This window comes from Prionailurus viverrinus, chromosome C2 (genome assembly GCF_022837055.1).
Source record: "Prionailurus viverrinus isolate Anna chromosome C2, UM_Priviv_1.0, whole genome shotgun sequence".
NCBI lineage: Eukaryota > Metazoa > Chordata > Mammalia > Carnivora > Felidae > Prionailurus > Prionailurus viverrinus.
The window spans coordinates 36,563,168-36,578,715 of NC_062569.1; the positions used below are offsets into that span (position 1 = coordinate 36,563,168).

Sequence of the window (15,548 nt, forward strand, 5' to 3'; positions counted from 1 at the left end):
ATCATCTGTCTTAAATCCCTGCTTCTGTTCCTACCTTTCGGAAGTGGACCAGAACAATAGAAGGTCCTCATTATCCCTGTTTCTTGACCCCAGGCCTGTTCTTAACAGCTTTAAGGGAATGAGTCATAATTGATCCCCCTTGGCAGTTGAAGATTACCCCCACTGGAAATGGGATTCAGCACCCCTAGGCCAGAGGAGCTCTGAGCCTTTGAGACCTTCTTGCCAGTGAGCCTTTCAAGTGCCCCCACTCACCTAGCCTTCCAAAGTTTCTCTTCCTCTTCAGCCCCCAGCCTAGCCCACCCACATCCGGAAGGGAGCAAGGGATGCAGCACAGAGTGACCCCTGCTTCCCACTCAAATGATTTGAGAAATCTTTTCCCAGCCACTTCCTGCTAGTTTTTCTCTGTAAACATTAATAAATGACCCACTTACCTACTGAGTTAAAGTGTTTTGTTCCTGTTCCGTTTGTGGTGGGTTTCTGTGACACGTGTTTCTCCATCCACAGTATCTTTTCTTGGTGCCCTTCTTTACTCCCTCCCTTCCTTTCTTCCCACACACACCTACTGAGCCACCTGCTGCTTCCTCAGCTCTGTGTTCGCCCAGCCCTGCAAGCAGTAGCGGGGAAGCTGACCTGAGCCTGTGTGTTGACGCATATGATGGGAGGGCTGTGGTCGCCCAATACTGGGGGGCCTCACCTAGCATTGGGGTCAGGGAAAGCTTCTAGGAGGAGCTGCCTTTTGTGCTGCATTTAAGGATGAGTAGGAGTTAACCAGGTCAAGAAGGCACTTGGGCCAAGCGAGTGGGCACAGACACTGAATTACGAGAAGGGGCATGTGCTGGTTGGGGGAGAACGGTAAGTCCAGTGCGCCAGAGTTCGGGTCCAGCACTGTGGTCATTTGCTTGTTTAACAGAGAGCGGTAAACGAGGCAGATAAGCTCGCAGCCCCAAGGGAGCTCAGGGTCTGGGCTGGAAGAGGGAATGAGGCTGTAGGGGAGGGTGGGCGGGAATCCGAGGTGGGCTTGGCTGCTGTCCCAGCCGCTGCCCTGAAGGGTTTGCTGTTGCAGGCTGAGCAGGATGTAGGCCCACTGATTGTGCTGTTCGCCTCTCCTGCCCCGTCCCTCTGTTTCCGATTCATTTCTGGTCCTTTGCCCGGGCATTACTCAGGCCATGAAAATAGAGGCTGGCACCAGAACACCAGCGTGTAGTCGGTGAGGAAAGTCGAAACTGTCATTACATATCAAGGTATATACGCCAGCTGGATTTTTGACGGAGTGCTTTCTCGGAGCCCCAAGGATGAGGTCCTCAAGTTGGTTTACGATTTTTTTCCCTCTCCTTTCAACTCCTGCCAATGCTTCTGGCTACTTGGCTCAGAATATGGCCTAGCCGTGTCTGTTACCCACCCTGTGAACACACTGAAATCTAAGTGAGGTTTGCCCTTGTTGTGGGCTGGCCTGTTGGGAGAGGCCGGGTCACCTCTACGGGCCCATTGGGTACTGCTCCACGGTCCATGAGGGTGTCCCTCCAGGCGAGGACTATGTGAGCACCTCCTGAGAAAGGAACTGTTGTCACCAGCAGGCAGGTCTGCTCAATTCCCCCGAGGAAATGGGGGCTGTGCCAGGGTTCAGCCGGGCTGTCAGCTGCCTTCATTGTGACGAATGGCCCCAGGGTGGTTTCCTTCTTTCTCTCTACCCAGCCCTGTTCGTTATGGTGGAATTGACGGTGCTAGGGAGTGGGGTGCAGAGAGGAACTTTTGTGCTAGTTTAAGCCCAGGGCTGAATGTATGGCATTGTGTTTCCAGGTAGGGAAATCTCAGTCCTTAGAAGGAAACCACCAGCCCCATGGTGTCTACTGGGTGCCTTCTTGGTGCTAAAGGCTGTAGGGAATATATATATAGTAATAAAATGAGAAAAGGAGGATCGTTACTACCTGTAATGTGATTTATAATAAGAAATATATGTTCGTTCATCCTTGTTTCTGGCGCAGACCCCCTAAACTGTGCTGGGACCCAAGAAGGTGTCTTTTGTTATGTTAATGAAGTGATGGTTTTTGAAAGCCCCCAGGTAACTAAGGATGGGGACTGGTTGCCAGGAGAACCAGCCTGTGATTAGAAGGTTGGAACTTTCAGTCCCATCCCCAGACCTCCAGGGAGGGGAGAGGGGTCGGAGGTCAAATCAGTTGTCAATGGCCAACGATTTAATCAGTCATGCCTATGTAATGAAGCCTCCATAAAAACACAAAAGGATGGGTTTGAAGAGTTTCCAGGGCAAGCACTTGGGGGTGCGGGAGACTGGCACCTTGGGAGAGAGCATGAAAACTAGGTGACCTTTCCCACATGCATATTTTTCCCTGTGCACCTCTTCCAACAGACTATTCCTGAATTCTGTCCTTTTATAGTAAACCAGTGATCTAGTAAGTAAAATGTGTCTCTGGGTTCTGTGAGCCACTCTAGCAAATTAATTGAACCAAAGAGGGAGACAGACCTCCAGTCAGAAGCACAAGGGACAACCTGGGTTTGCCATCAGCCTCTGAAGTGGTGAGGGGTGGGGGGAAGCTGAGCCCTTAACCTGTGGACTCTGACGCTATCTCCAGGTAGGTAGGGTCAGAATTGAGTTGAGTTGTAGGACACCCAGCTAGGGTCAGAGAACTGCTTGGTGATGTGCGGGGAAAACCCGTACATACACTAGACTTAGGTACGGAGTCCTTAGTACCCTAAGTGCAGTCCCTTCCACAACCCCAGAAAGTGGGTGATTTTATATTCCGCTAGAATGTAAGCTCTGTGAGGGAAGGGATTTTGGACTACTTTGGTCACTGCTGATCCCCAGCTTCTATAACTGTGCTTGGCGTATTGCAGAGACTCAGTAAATATTTGTTGAATGAATAATCGAATCACCATTTACAGGTGAGGAAACCAGCTCAGAGAGGTTAAGTAACTTGCCTGAGGTACTGCAGCTGGTAAGCGGTGGAGTAAAAGGCCCGGCTCTCAGTCCCAGGGAGGCACCATGAGCTGTGACTTGGGGTCCCAGCCCCATTGCCCTTGGAATGTGGGCTCCTTCCAGGATAGCCCTGGAGGAAGGCCTGCAGCCTGTCTGGCTGATACTCTGCCCAAATGCAGCACAAGCTTGGCAGAAGCTAGCATTTGTATGGTGACGAGCCGCAAGCCCCCAAATGTCAAAGCCGGCAAGGTTGTCTGCATTCTTGGCTGCCAGTGCCTTGCTGTAAACTCAAGGGTGAGATGTATACACAGGAGTGTATCTGTGAGCTTCTGAGTGATGTTTCTATGTTGCCGCCTTCATCCTGTCAGGCGTGTGTTCAGGAACCTTCTGTGGCTCCCTCCTCCTACAGCAGCCTAGTCGGGCCCCACTCATTCTCCACCCTGTTCACTGATGAGTGACTGCATAAAACCTGACTGTCATCAGTCAACAGTGTAGGGAGGGGTGGATTCTGCCTCTGCATGTGTACCACTGGATACATTATTTATCCTCCTTGAAATGCCTGCTCACATCAGGCATGCCCACTAACATCCTACCTGCCCTGTAGCTTTAGCAGTTTCTGTCTCTTCCTTAAAGCCCCATCTGACCATTTAGCACATGTCCCCTTCCCTAACCCCCGTAGCCTCAGTCTGTTTATATAGTGCATTTCCTAATGGAGTTCCTGGAGCCCTGGTTTCTTTGGGTATGATGCGGCTTCTGCTGAATGGGGCGCCAGACCCCTCCCAGTAAACTATGATTTTATCTTTCTTACACATCAGGTTTCATGTTGCATTAGTTTTGAAAGGAGGTACTCTTTCAAAACCACTGGTCTCTCAATAGCTTAGGTACCTGCCTTGTGACTTCTTGCTTAACTAACATTGTTTAAAAAATAATTTAAATAGGGGCGCCTGGGTGGCTCAGTTGGTTGGGCATCTAGCTTCGGTTCAGGTCATAATCTCACATCTCACAAGTTCAAGCCCCGCATTGGCCTGTGTGCTGACAGCTCAGAGCCTGGAGCCTGTTTCGGATTCTGTTTCTCCCTCCCTCTCTGCCCTTCCCCCACTCTAACTCTCTGTTTCTCTCTTTCTCTCTCTCCCTCCCTCTGAGAAATAAATATTTAAAAAATTGTTAATTTAAATAAATTATACAGCTTTTTTTTCCTGATTTTAAAAGTCATAAATGTTTAAGAAAATTTGGAAAATGCAAGACTATAAATGAGAAAAGAAGTCTTCCAGGATGCTACCACCTGCTTCAAGAGTTGTAAACCAGTCTTTCCCCCTTGCAGTTTGTTTCAAAGCAGAGTAAAATTACTGTAGTCCCAGCCATAACCACTCCTAACATTAAGGGTCTATTTTCTCTTTCCAGGGTTTCTTTAAGAATTATCACTTTTATCGATTTAAAAAAATAGCACTAAAGAGTATAACAGTAAAAAGTCTCACAGCCCTGTTTCAGATGACTCAGTCCAGTTTTGTAATGTATCTTCTTTATAACATAATTGAGCTCAAACTGTATATGCTGTATTATAGCTTGCTCTTTTGACTTAACATAACATTTTCTGTCATTACTAACCGTTTGTTATTTGTACCATAACACACTGTAAAAACAAAGCATTAAATATGTGAGTAAATATTGAAAAGTCCACAGTAGAGATAACCACTATTAACTTGGGGACTGTCTCCTTCCAGACCTTATTCTGTAAGTTTACATGTTTTCTTAAAATTTCCTGGTATATGTTGAGTTGTGCAAATGTTTGTTTTACCTTCAGAGACACCTATACAATAGATAAGCACTGTATCTATTATGCTGCTGAAATAGAGAACAAAGGCAAAAGAAGAAAATTAAATTTCTTTACAGTTTAGAGCCCATTGACAAGTCCTTGACACGGGCAGAGTGACCTTCCTGTAGGAGCTCAACCCCCTCGATGATGACACTTTGCTAAGGGCAAAAGGCAACCTTAGCTTAACAGTGGCCTCACCTCCAGGATCCTGTAAGTCTACGTTAACATATAAAAATTTCCTTGGAAACTTCCTTTATCTCTGCTCCCCAAGATACAAGTTAGCAGTCATCCTCCAAGCACATGGCCCACTGATATGCATCTAAAGGGTCTCATGACTAGGGTTTTACTAGACAGTAGTAAAGGACCTTTTCCTAACAGCTAGCCTCTCAAGGTCCTGGAAACCTTGCTTCCAAAATTCCTTAGACTTATGCTATCCCTAGCCCTCTCTTAATCCCAGTGCAGCTCTTCCTACCCATAGGCCCTATCCCCATGCTTTACTAAAACCTCCTGTTTGCACCGAAGAGGATTCAAGAATTCTTTCTTAACCATTCACTCCGAACCCCACCATTTCCACATCACTGCCACTTGCACACTCTCTCTCATTCATTTTTCACTTGGCAGAATCTGGAGGTTTGTCCACATCCACACCTAAGCCCACCTCTTTCTCCTTTCCCCTCCCTTCCCTTCTTTTTTTAAAAGATTTTATTTTTAAGTAATCTCTGTACCCAACATGGTGCTCAAATTCACAACCCCAAGATCAAGAGTCACATGCTCTACCAACTGAGCCTGTCAGGTGCCCCCCTCTTTCTTTTTAAAGGCTAAATCCTGTTCCATTATATGAACAAACTGTAATTTTCCAACCATTTCCCTCTGGGGTACATTTCAGTTTTCAAATTTTTATATTTATTCTTATTGCTGCTTTATACACATGAATAAGCATTTTTGGGGATTAGATACCCAGAATACAAATTCCTGGGGCAAAAGGTATGTGTGTTTACTGTTTTAATGAGACCACAGTTCTTCTTCACAAATACTGTTCCACTTAACCCTCTTACCAACAGTGTGTGAAAGAATGTATCCCCCCCCCCCCCCATATTGGGACTAACATCCACTAGAGACGGATGATCTTTTTATTTTTTTGCCAGTCTGAAGGGTGAGACATACGATGTCATTTTTAAATTTGTATTTCTTTCCATCCAGCTTTTCCAAGCATATACATACACACATTAAAAAAAAAAATGGGTCGTGCAGGGCATGGCTCTGTATCCTTTTTTAGTTTTTCACATTAAGTCACATTAAAATGTTCACATTTTCTGGGTCATTGCATGGTCTTCAAAAGCTCACTTGTTCAGGGGTGCTATTTCACTGAACGGTGCAGATGACCTGGAATGTTCTTTATCTTAGTTTATTTTAGTCCTTAATCTCCAACAGCCTGGGGAATGACATGTAATAGAAAAGAAGGGAAAGCAGAAGGAGCACCTTCTGTGGGGGATTGTGGGATCTGCCCAGGAAATGAAGCAAATTAAAATCTGAATTAGATGTTTGCTCAGGGGCTCATCCCTTAGGTATTTGGCAGGGAGGTGCCTAAAGTAAATATCACCATGAGCTCTTGTTTTATAGGGACATTGAATACTATCTGTTAAATATTAAGAAGCTTCACCTGTTTCGTGTGCTCCATTAAAAGTGCACACCTTTGTTTGTTGTTGTTGTTGTTTTGGATAAGGAGATTATGATGCTCCCAGAGCATCTCACATCGGCGGAAACATCCGGGAGGCAGGGTGTTGTGAGGGACATCGTGTTGAACTGTCAAGTCTGAAGAGTTGGCTTCAGATTCCGGCTCTTCCCCCGACAGCTGTGTGTAAACCTGAAGAAGACACTCAGACCTGTTCCCAGGGGTCTGTGTGGTGTGAATGACCAGGGTGTGAGTGGCTTTGGACAGCCTGATGGAGGGTAGCCTAGTAGTTAGAGGCCAATTCTAGCTCAGTATTATTGAGAACAATAAAAATGAGCACCATCTAATAGCAGGATGGTATCATAAAAAATAAACATTTGGTCTTTGCCCCCCAGTTCAGGGCACACAGCTCCTGGAACACGGAATCTCCAGAGTGCTAAGAGTATCTTCTAGGTGCTAATGACTGCTGGTCGGGGGGTCAGGAGAGGGGGTTAGATAAGCTTCTGGATGGGAGCTGGTTGCCTGAAAGGCCAAAGCACCATTAGAGGTTTGGACTTTAAGCCCCACCAATGGCCTATGATTTAGTCCGTCATAGATGAAAGGAGACCTCTATAAAAACCTCTCAACAGCGGGGATTTAGAGAGCTTCCGGGTTGGCAGCACATCCGTGTGCTAGGAGGGCAGCATGCCTGGAGAGAGCATGGAAGCCCTGTGCCCTGGCCCCACACCTTGCCCTGTGCATTCCTTCCATTTGGCTGTTCCTGAGTTGTATCCTTTATATAATAAATCTATGGTGACAGCAAGTAAAATGTTCTCCAGTTTTGTGAGCTGTTGTAGCAAATTATTGAACCTGAAAGGGGGAGGGGTTGTGGGAGGCCCCACCTCTGACTTTGTAACTAGATTAGACAAAAGTGGGTAATTTGGGGACCTGGTGCTTGTAACTGGCATCTGAAGTGGGGGCAGTCTTTGGAACTGAGTCCTTCAACCTGTGGAGTCCGACACTAATTTGGGGTAGTCGGTGTCAGAATTGAATTGTAGGACACCCAGCTGGTGTCCACAGAGTTGGAGAATTGGTTGGTGTGGGGGAAAAAAAAAAAAAAACAACGACGTTTGGTGTCAGAAGTATTGTGAGTCAAAACAGCTGAGCTGTATATGTTACCAGTCTCCAGAAATGTTCTGACACACAGTCAGCCAGGTCTGTGCTAGGCTTTGTCCACCAGAGGCACGCTTGTGAACAGACAGACCCTATCGCTGCCGTACGATGGTTTGTAGTGAGTCACAGGAGACAGCCAGCCAGCTTTTCAGTGTAGTTGTTTGATTATGTACTAATAGTCCCGGAGAGTGTCCTGAAGGAGAGATACAGAATGACTTGAGAGTGTCAGACAGGACCCTGATCTAGACAGGGGAGTTCAAGGGCAGCTTCCCTGAGAAAATGATCTTTGAGCTGGGGTCCGAAGGCTGATGGTGAGTTAGCTATGTGGGAAAGGTGGAGGGGCAGAGGAGAGATAGCAGCCTGCTGCCTGGGGGAAGGCAGAAAGGATGGATTGCCGGTGACTGTAGTGAGCCTCTCCTCTGCACATTCATCTGTCCATTCATTCAGCCATCCAGCAGACATCGATTGATTACCTGGGCCAGGTACTGTTTTTGGTACTGAGGACAGAAGAGTAGGGAGCAAGACAAAGTCTCTGGCCTCATCACTACTGCTGCGTAAGAAATCATCCCCAAATTTGGTGACTTAAAACAGCCATCACTTCACTGTTATCCTCATGGTCTGGAGGTGGACAGGGCCAGCTTGTGTTTCTCACGCGGGTCTCTCACAGTTATGCAGGCAGTGGGTGGTCTAGAATCATCTAGATATTCCCTGACTCACATGTCTGATGCCTGGGCTGGGAAGCCTCAGTGGCTGCCTGGGTGTCCCTGTCTCCGGGTGGCCTCTCACATGGTCGCTTCAGGCCTCTAAAGCAAATGGTCCAAGAGAGAGCAAGCCAGATAGAATCTCATGGACTTTCCTGACCTGGTCTTAGAGGTCACACAGCATCATTTCTGTCCCATTCTATTCACTAAGGTAGTCCTGAAGCCTGATCAGGGGAGCTAGAACTCCCTCTTGATGGGAGATGTGACAGAAAACTTGTAGATGTGCTCCAGAACCCCCACACCCTCACCTTCTGCTCCTCCTAGCTTCTTATCCTTGGCTTTAAACCTACCCACCTGCCTCAGTTCACCAGCGTCCTCCAGAGAAGGCAGTCTTATGGCCTGCATCCTGGCTCCAGCATGCCCCTTGGGGGTCCCACCTTCTTCCCCTGCCCCAAATAGCTCCAGAAAGGAGAGTTTTCTTCATCTCCTTTCTTGGTGGGAGATGGGGTGGGGGGCGGTTGGTGCCTTTTGTGGACTCGAACCCCAAGCATCTACCCAGCTGACCCACCTCCTAATTGGGTCATCAGAGGACATGCATGGACACAGGCACCAAGTCCCCAAGGAGCAAGGCTGTTTTGTGGGGCTCAGAGATGGCCAGGATGACTGGTAGTCGTACCCGTGAGCCCGGACTGACAGTGAGCCTTGTAGGCCTTGGGCAGGGTTTGATCAGCATCCTAAGAGCATTATGGGAAACTGATAAATGGCCAGAGTTTTGTTGACCACCTTCCAAGAGGATTATAGAAGACAGTCCTATGATCTCACTTACACGTGGAATCTTAAAAAAGAAATGAGGTCATAGATATAGACAATAGATTAATGGTTGCCAGGTGGGGGTGGGGCTGGACAAAATGGGTGAAGGACGTCCAAAGGTACAAAATACCAGTTATAAAATAATTAAGTCATGGGGACATAATGTACAGCATGGTGACTATAGTTAGTAATACTATATTGTGTATTTGAAAGTTGCTAAGAGTAGATCTTAAAAGTTCTCGTATAAGAACAAAATTGAACTATGTATGGTGATGAATATTAACTATGGTGAGGAATGTTAACTAGGCTTATTGTGGTGATCATTTTGCAAAACATACAAATATCAAATCATTATGTTGTGCGTCTGAAACTAATATAATGCTATACGTAAATTATACTTAAGTGAAAAGAAGACAGACCTCTGGGAAGACAAGATTTTGCATTATGTCTTTAAGTTAATGTTAGAATTATTTATTACAAAGGACTTTCAGTATGTTCCTAGTTTCAGAAAAGGAAGCATAGATCTCCATCCTGATTAAACAAGTTATAATAACACCAATGATATGGCAGTCTGTGGTCAGTTATCATAAGGTAGGTGGGCAGAGCCAATCTTCCGTAGCCAACAGAGTTCACACCACTGTCAGCTGAACAGAGTTTACAGCAAACATAACTACCATTATGATGTCCTGTAACACCCAACGAATAGTGCAACAGTTAACAATCAATAGTGCCCAAGTAATAAAACAGCAAACCTTGGAAGATGACTATTAAAACAAATCTCTAAATGTTACAGGATAGGTCTTTGCTCTCTTTAGTAGACATACTCAGAAACTCAATTTAGAAACTTAATTTAATGATGATAATACAGAATAAGTATTGGTTCATTTAGCTTATGTTTGTGGAAACTGATATGTAAACAGAAGTCATGGCCACTGCAGTGCCCTGCATTCTCAAAAACACTTGTGTGAGCAGCTGCCTCCCCCATGGTTCTCATTAAATACCATTGATTTATCTATCTATCTATCTTTTTATTTATTTATTTATTTGTTTGTTTGTTTATTTATTTTATAGAACCCCTAGTGATTTACAGGTAAGTATGGCCTGCTCTGGAAAACTTGAAAGGACCTACCATCCTCCAAATGACATCTTTGTTTCAAGACCTCTACTTGTCTCAGCTTCAAGTTAGGTTTCAAGGTAAGTACCATATTCCAGATGACAGAGTGGTTTTAAGATGTAAATGACCAGGTCTCTCCCGAAAATGTTGCTTGATGACAAGTTTATGGGGCTAACCCCAACCTACACATTTATTTTTTTTTTCTTTTTCCAACCTGCACATTTAAAAATTCCTAGAAAACTCTTGCTTTGAGAAAGAAAAAAAAAAAAGATTTTATTGGTATATTTTCAGATGGTAGCAGACCAAAAATGGAAAGGAATTAACCATTATTGAGCTATTATTGATAGGGTTTTGGAGTGGCGGTAGGGTCCGGAGCATATGGCCAAGAAAGAAGTATTAAGATGTCTTTGGCTCAAAAAGGTGATTTTATTAAAGCATGGGGATGGGACCTGTGGGCAGGAAGAGCTGCCCCAGGACTGTGAAGAGAGACTGGGGTGGTAAAGTTAAAGGAAGTTTCCAAAGGGACTTTGATATGGTAAAGAAGGTTCATGGATACTGGAGGCCTAGCTCTTGTCAAGCGAAGGTTGTTTTTCCCCCTAGCAAAGCATTAACATGAAGACAGTAGGAAGTTTTCCTGGAGAAATGTCATACTCTGCCAGCCTCAAGTATTTGTCAGTGGGCTGCAGGTTATAAGGAAATTTAATTTTATCTGCCATTTCCTTCTGCCTTTGTTTCCCACATCATTACGGTGTTTTATGTATATTGGTTTAATCTTATTCAAAAGCCTATATATACAGGTAAGTATTATTGTTAAGCTACTGTAACAAATTCCCAAAGTTCAGTGGCTTAACACAATAGATTATTTTTCCTTTATAAAAACAGTCCAGTTTGGCTCCAAGATGGCGGTATTAAGGATGGGGGTTCATGAAAGTGGTGGGACCTCTGCTCCACCCAGAAATTTGGGGACCCAAAATTCTAGCAGAATCCCCGCCTTCTATAATATGTTGTTCCTAAGTGTTTTTTCCTCTTTTCTTTGGATTACTTTATTTTTTTCTTTAATACTGCACATTTCTGTTTATTCAGTATCAAGTCATATCCTATCTTCTTTCCTTTCCAGTTGTATTGAGATATGATTGACATATAACATCGTATTAAGGTGTACAACATAATGATTTGATATATGTATATATGTATGTGAAATGATCACCACAAGTTTGATTAACATCCATCTCCTCAACTATTTATAGGTTTTTTTTCTTTTGATAAGAACTTTAAAGATTTACTCTTTCTGGGGTACCTAGGTGGCTTAGTCATTTGAGCATCTGACTCTTGATTTCGGCTTAAGCCATGATCTCAGGGTCGTGGGATTGAACCCCACATGGGGCTCCCCACTGAGCATGGAGTCTGTTTAAGATTCTCTCTCCCTCTCCCTCTGTGCCTCTTCCTCACTTGTGCAAACTTGCTCTCTCTCTCTCTCTCTCTCTCTCTCAAATAAATAAAAATGAAAAAAAAACAAGAAAAAAGATTTACTCTTTCAGCAACTTTCAGGTATACAATAGAATATTGTTAACTATAGTCACCATGCTATCCATTACATCCCCAGGACTTATATATCTTGTAATCAGGAGTTTGGACCTTTTGTCCACCTTTACCTATTTCCCCTACCCCATCCCCTGCCTCTGATAACCACCAAACTGTTCTGTTTCTATGAGTTTGGTTTTTTTTTAGATTTCACATATAAGTGAAAACATAATGCTTTTAAGGTCCAGCCATGTTGTTGCATATGATAGGATTTCCTTCTTTTTTTAATGACTGAATAATACTCCATTATATATATATATATTGCACATTTTCTTTATCTGTCAGTGGACACTTAAGTTGTTGCCATGTCTTAGCTATTGTAAAAAAATGCTGCTATGAACATGGGGTACAGATATCTCTTCAAGATGCTGATTTGGTTCCTTCAGGTATATACCCAGAAGTGGGATTGCTAGATCATATGGTAGTTCTATTTTTAATTTTTGGAGAGACCTCTGTACATTTTTCTCCAGTGGCTGTGCCAATTTACATTCCCACCAATGGTGCACAATAGATCCCTTTTCTCCACATCCTTGCCAGCACTTAGTATCTCTTGTAAAATAGCCATTGTTTTGGTAATAGCCATTCCAACAGGTGCAAAGTGATATCTCATTGTGGTTTTGAATTGTATTTTGTATTTCTCTGTAGATTAGTAATGTTGAGCATCTTTTCATGTACCTGTTGGCCATTTGTACATCTTCCTTGGAGAAATGTTCATTAAATTCCTCTGCACATTTGTTTAATTGAATTTTTTTTTTGCTATCAAGTTGTATGAGTTCTTTATATATTTTGGATATTGATCCTTAATCTGATACATGATTAGCAAATATTTTCTCCCATTCCATAGGTTGCCTTTTCATTTTGTTGACTATTTCTTCCGCTCTGCAGAAGCTTTTTAGTTTGATGTAGTCCCACTTGGTTATTTTTGCTTTTGTTGTCTTTGCTTTTAGTGTCAAATCCAAAAAGTTATTGCCAAGACTGGTGTCAAGGAGCTTACCCCCTGTGTTTTCTTCTAGGAGTTTTATGGTTTCAGGTCTTACATTTAAGTATTTAATCCATTTTGACTTGATTTTTGTGGATAGTATAAGATAGGGGTTCCATTTCCTTCTTTTCCATGTGGCTGTCCAGTTTTTCCAACACCATTTATTGAAGACACTGCCCTTTCTCCATTGTATATTCTTGGTTCCTTTGTCATAAGTTAATGAACTATATATGCATGGGTTTATTTCTGGTATCTGTGTTCTGTTCCATTGGTCTCTGTGTCTGTTTTTATGCTAATACCATACTGTTTTGATTGCTGTAGTTTTTGATATAGTTTAATGTCAGGAAGTGTGATCCTTCCAGCTTTGTTCTTCTTTCTCAAGAGTGCTTTGTTTATTTGGTTGTTTTGTTTGTTTTTTGTGGTTACATACAAATTTTAGGATTGTATTTCCTATTTTTGTGAAAAATGCTATTGGAACTTTGACTCTGTAAATTGCTTTGAATAGTATAGCTATTTTAACAGTATTCATTCAGCTGATCATCACAGAACATCTTTCCATTTATTTGTGTCTTCTTTAGATTTTTCCATCAGTGTCTTAGTTTGCAGTATACAGGTCTTTCATCTTGCTAGTTAAATTTATTCCTAGGTATTTTATTCTTTTTGATGCAATTATAAACAGGGTTGTTTTCTTAATTTCTCTCTCTGAGAATTTGTTGTTAGTGTATAGAAATGCAACTGATTTTTGTATATTGATTTTGTGTCCTGCAACTTTACTGAATTCGTTTCTTAGCTCTGACAGCTTTTTGGTGGACTCTTTAGGTTGTTTTATATCCTGCAAATAGACACAGTATTATTTCTTGCATTCTAATTTGGACGTCTTTTATTTCATTTTCTTACCTAATTGCTCTGTGAAGGACTTCCAGTACTATGTTGAATAAAAGTGTGAGAGTGGGTGTCCTTTTCTTGTTCCTGATCTTAAAGGAAAAGCTCTCAGCTTTTCACTATTGTGTATGATGAGTACCATTGACTTTGAGGTTTATGTTTAATTACAGCTTTAACCTAAGCCAAATCAAAGTTTTGGAGCTTATAACAGCGTTAGTCTCTACTCCATTGGAAGGGAGCTTGGACCAGATAGCAATTCAGCTTTCTTCCCGAGCTAAATGCCTGTGATTCTGTGTGACAGTGTTCTTAGCTCTGTTATTGTAGAGTTTGTAAGTGCAAAGGAGCTCCCTAAAAAAGGTTGAGAGCTTATTTTGGGATATGGACCAGAGAATCCTTGGGTCTCAGGTACATGAAGGGCTCCTAGAGGTCACCCACATCAGCCCCCCTCCCGCCCACACACAGCATTGCCAGCAGGTGGCTGCCCACACTTGACCCCCTCCTTGAGCAGGAGGGCTCATTCTGTACTGATACTGATGCTGCCAAACCCCCTCTGGACTGTCAGCAGTTTTCTAAAACATATTTCAAGGGCATGGAGTTCCTGCCCTCGGCAATGGCAGTGATTGTCTACGAGGGACCTGGCATTCCATGCCTCATCGTGATCAAGTCACGGAATGAGCCGGCAGTGAGCCCAGGGTTTAGTCAAAGCTCTGTCGGTAAGCGTGCTTCTAGCCTGAAAAAAGCCCTCCTTGGGCAAAACCCCTTGATCTGTGGCATGCATCAGTGCTCTCATTCACGTGTCTGTCCAGAACAAAATCCTGTTTCTGTGTAGTATTGTTAACCCAGACAACACAGCTTTCAGAAAGCAGAAGTGGCCTTGGCAACCTCCATTTCCAGGTGTGCCTGATTCACGTTGCACAGCTGTGATTCTCAGGCCCTTGTAAGCTCTTTTTATTTTCTGCCTGTGAAATTTGGCTTTCACCACGCAAACCTTCATTGTAGGCTTGTATTTCTAGTTTTTCAGCCTTGCCTATTTAATGTTCTGTGCTTTCCTTGACATTTTAACAAACTTTTAATTGACACAGTTTGCTTGCAAAATAAAAAAGAATCAGCTAGCTGTATTTTTAACATGGCTTTGTGATGAGTAAATCATGCCAACTGCATGTTCTCCCTTTTTTTGTTGAGGTACTTATAGTTGCTCTTGACATTCTAAAGTGAGAATATGCCAATTTCAGATGTCGCTACTTCTGCAACTTGAGGAGGAGCAAAGCAGTGAAGTTGGATGGAACACAGGCTTCTCCTACAATGTCAGAAAGAGATCACTGGGGAGTACATAAGATTGAAAATCCTGGCTTGATGAATTAGTTATTTCAATCTGTTCTGGTCCCGAGAAATGATCAGGCACCTTGACAAGTTTATCCTTTTAGAGCTGGAAAAAAACCTCTAAGGAGAGAGTGGCAGGAACATGTAGTTCAGAAATGGTGGAAGGGGTGGGGGGCGGAAGCCTTTAATATTTCAGGGATTAAAAACACTAACTCTGCAGATTATCTGCCTCAAAGCCTTTCTGGGAAGAAATGGTAGGTAGATAATTCATGTTGTATATTTGAACACATGTAAAATAGGGAATAAAAGGTCTTGATGCTGGAACAGGCACCACAGTCAGCAGGCTGAGGGATGCCGCTCTGCCATGTGTCACTGCCGAATTGCACCTGAGCAAGCCAGCGCTGATGTTTCTTAAACATCTAATTATGACTGTATGTGCTTTGATTGCTAGATCTGAAAAGTGCCAGTAGTGTCATTATTTTTTAGAGTAATTGTGTGTATTGTCAAATCTTCTCCAATGGTGGGTTTTTGCAGACCACCCCTTGCTCCCTCGTTCCTAACAGAACTGTGATTCTGTGCCTGCCTCCACCCT

The 15,548-nt window shown here is 43.4% G+C and overlaps 1 protein-coding gene across 4 annotated transcripts in view; it reads left to right on the forward strand.

Moving 5' to 3' along the window:
• PXYLP1 (2-phosphoxylose phosphatase 1) overlaps positions 1-15,548 on the forward strand; it is a 71,855-nt gene that overhangs the window by 9,022 nt on the left and 47,285 nt on the right. For 2 of the 4 annotated variants that reach the window (XM_047876482.1, XM_047876483.1), the window contains exon 2: positions 10,152-10,274. The exons of 1 other annotated variant lie outside the window; for it this stretch is intronic. The gene's annotated coding sequence lies outside the window, so the exon portion shown is untranslated. Of the gene's footprint in view, positions 1-9,866; positions 10,045-10,151; positions 10,275-15,548 lie in introns of those variants that run through there. One more of the 4 variants, XM_047876481.1, reaches the window with a different exon arrangement.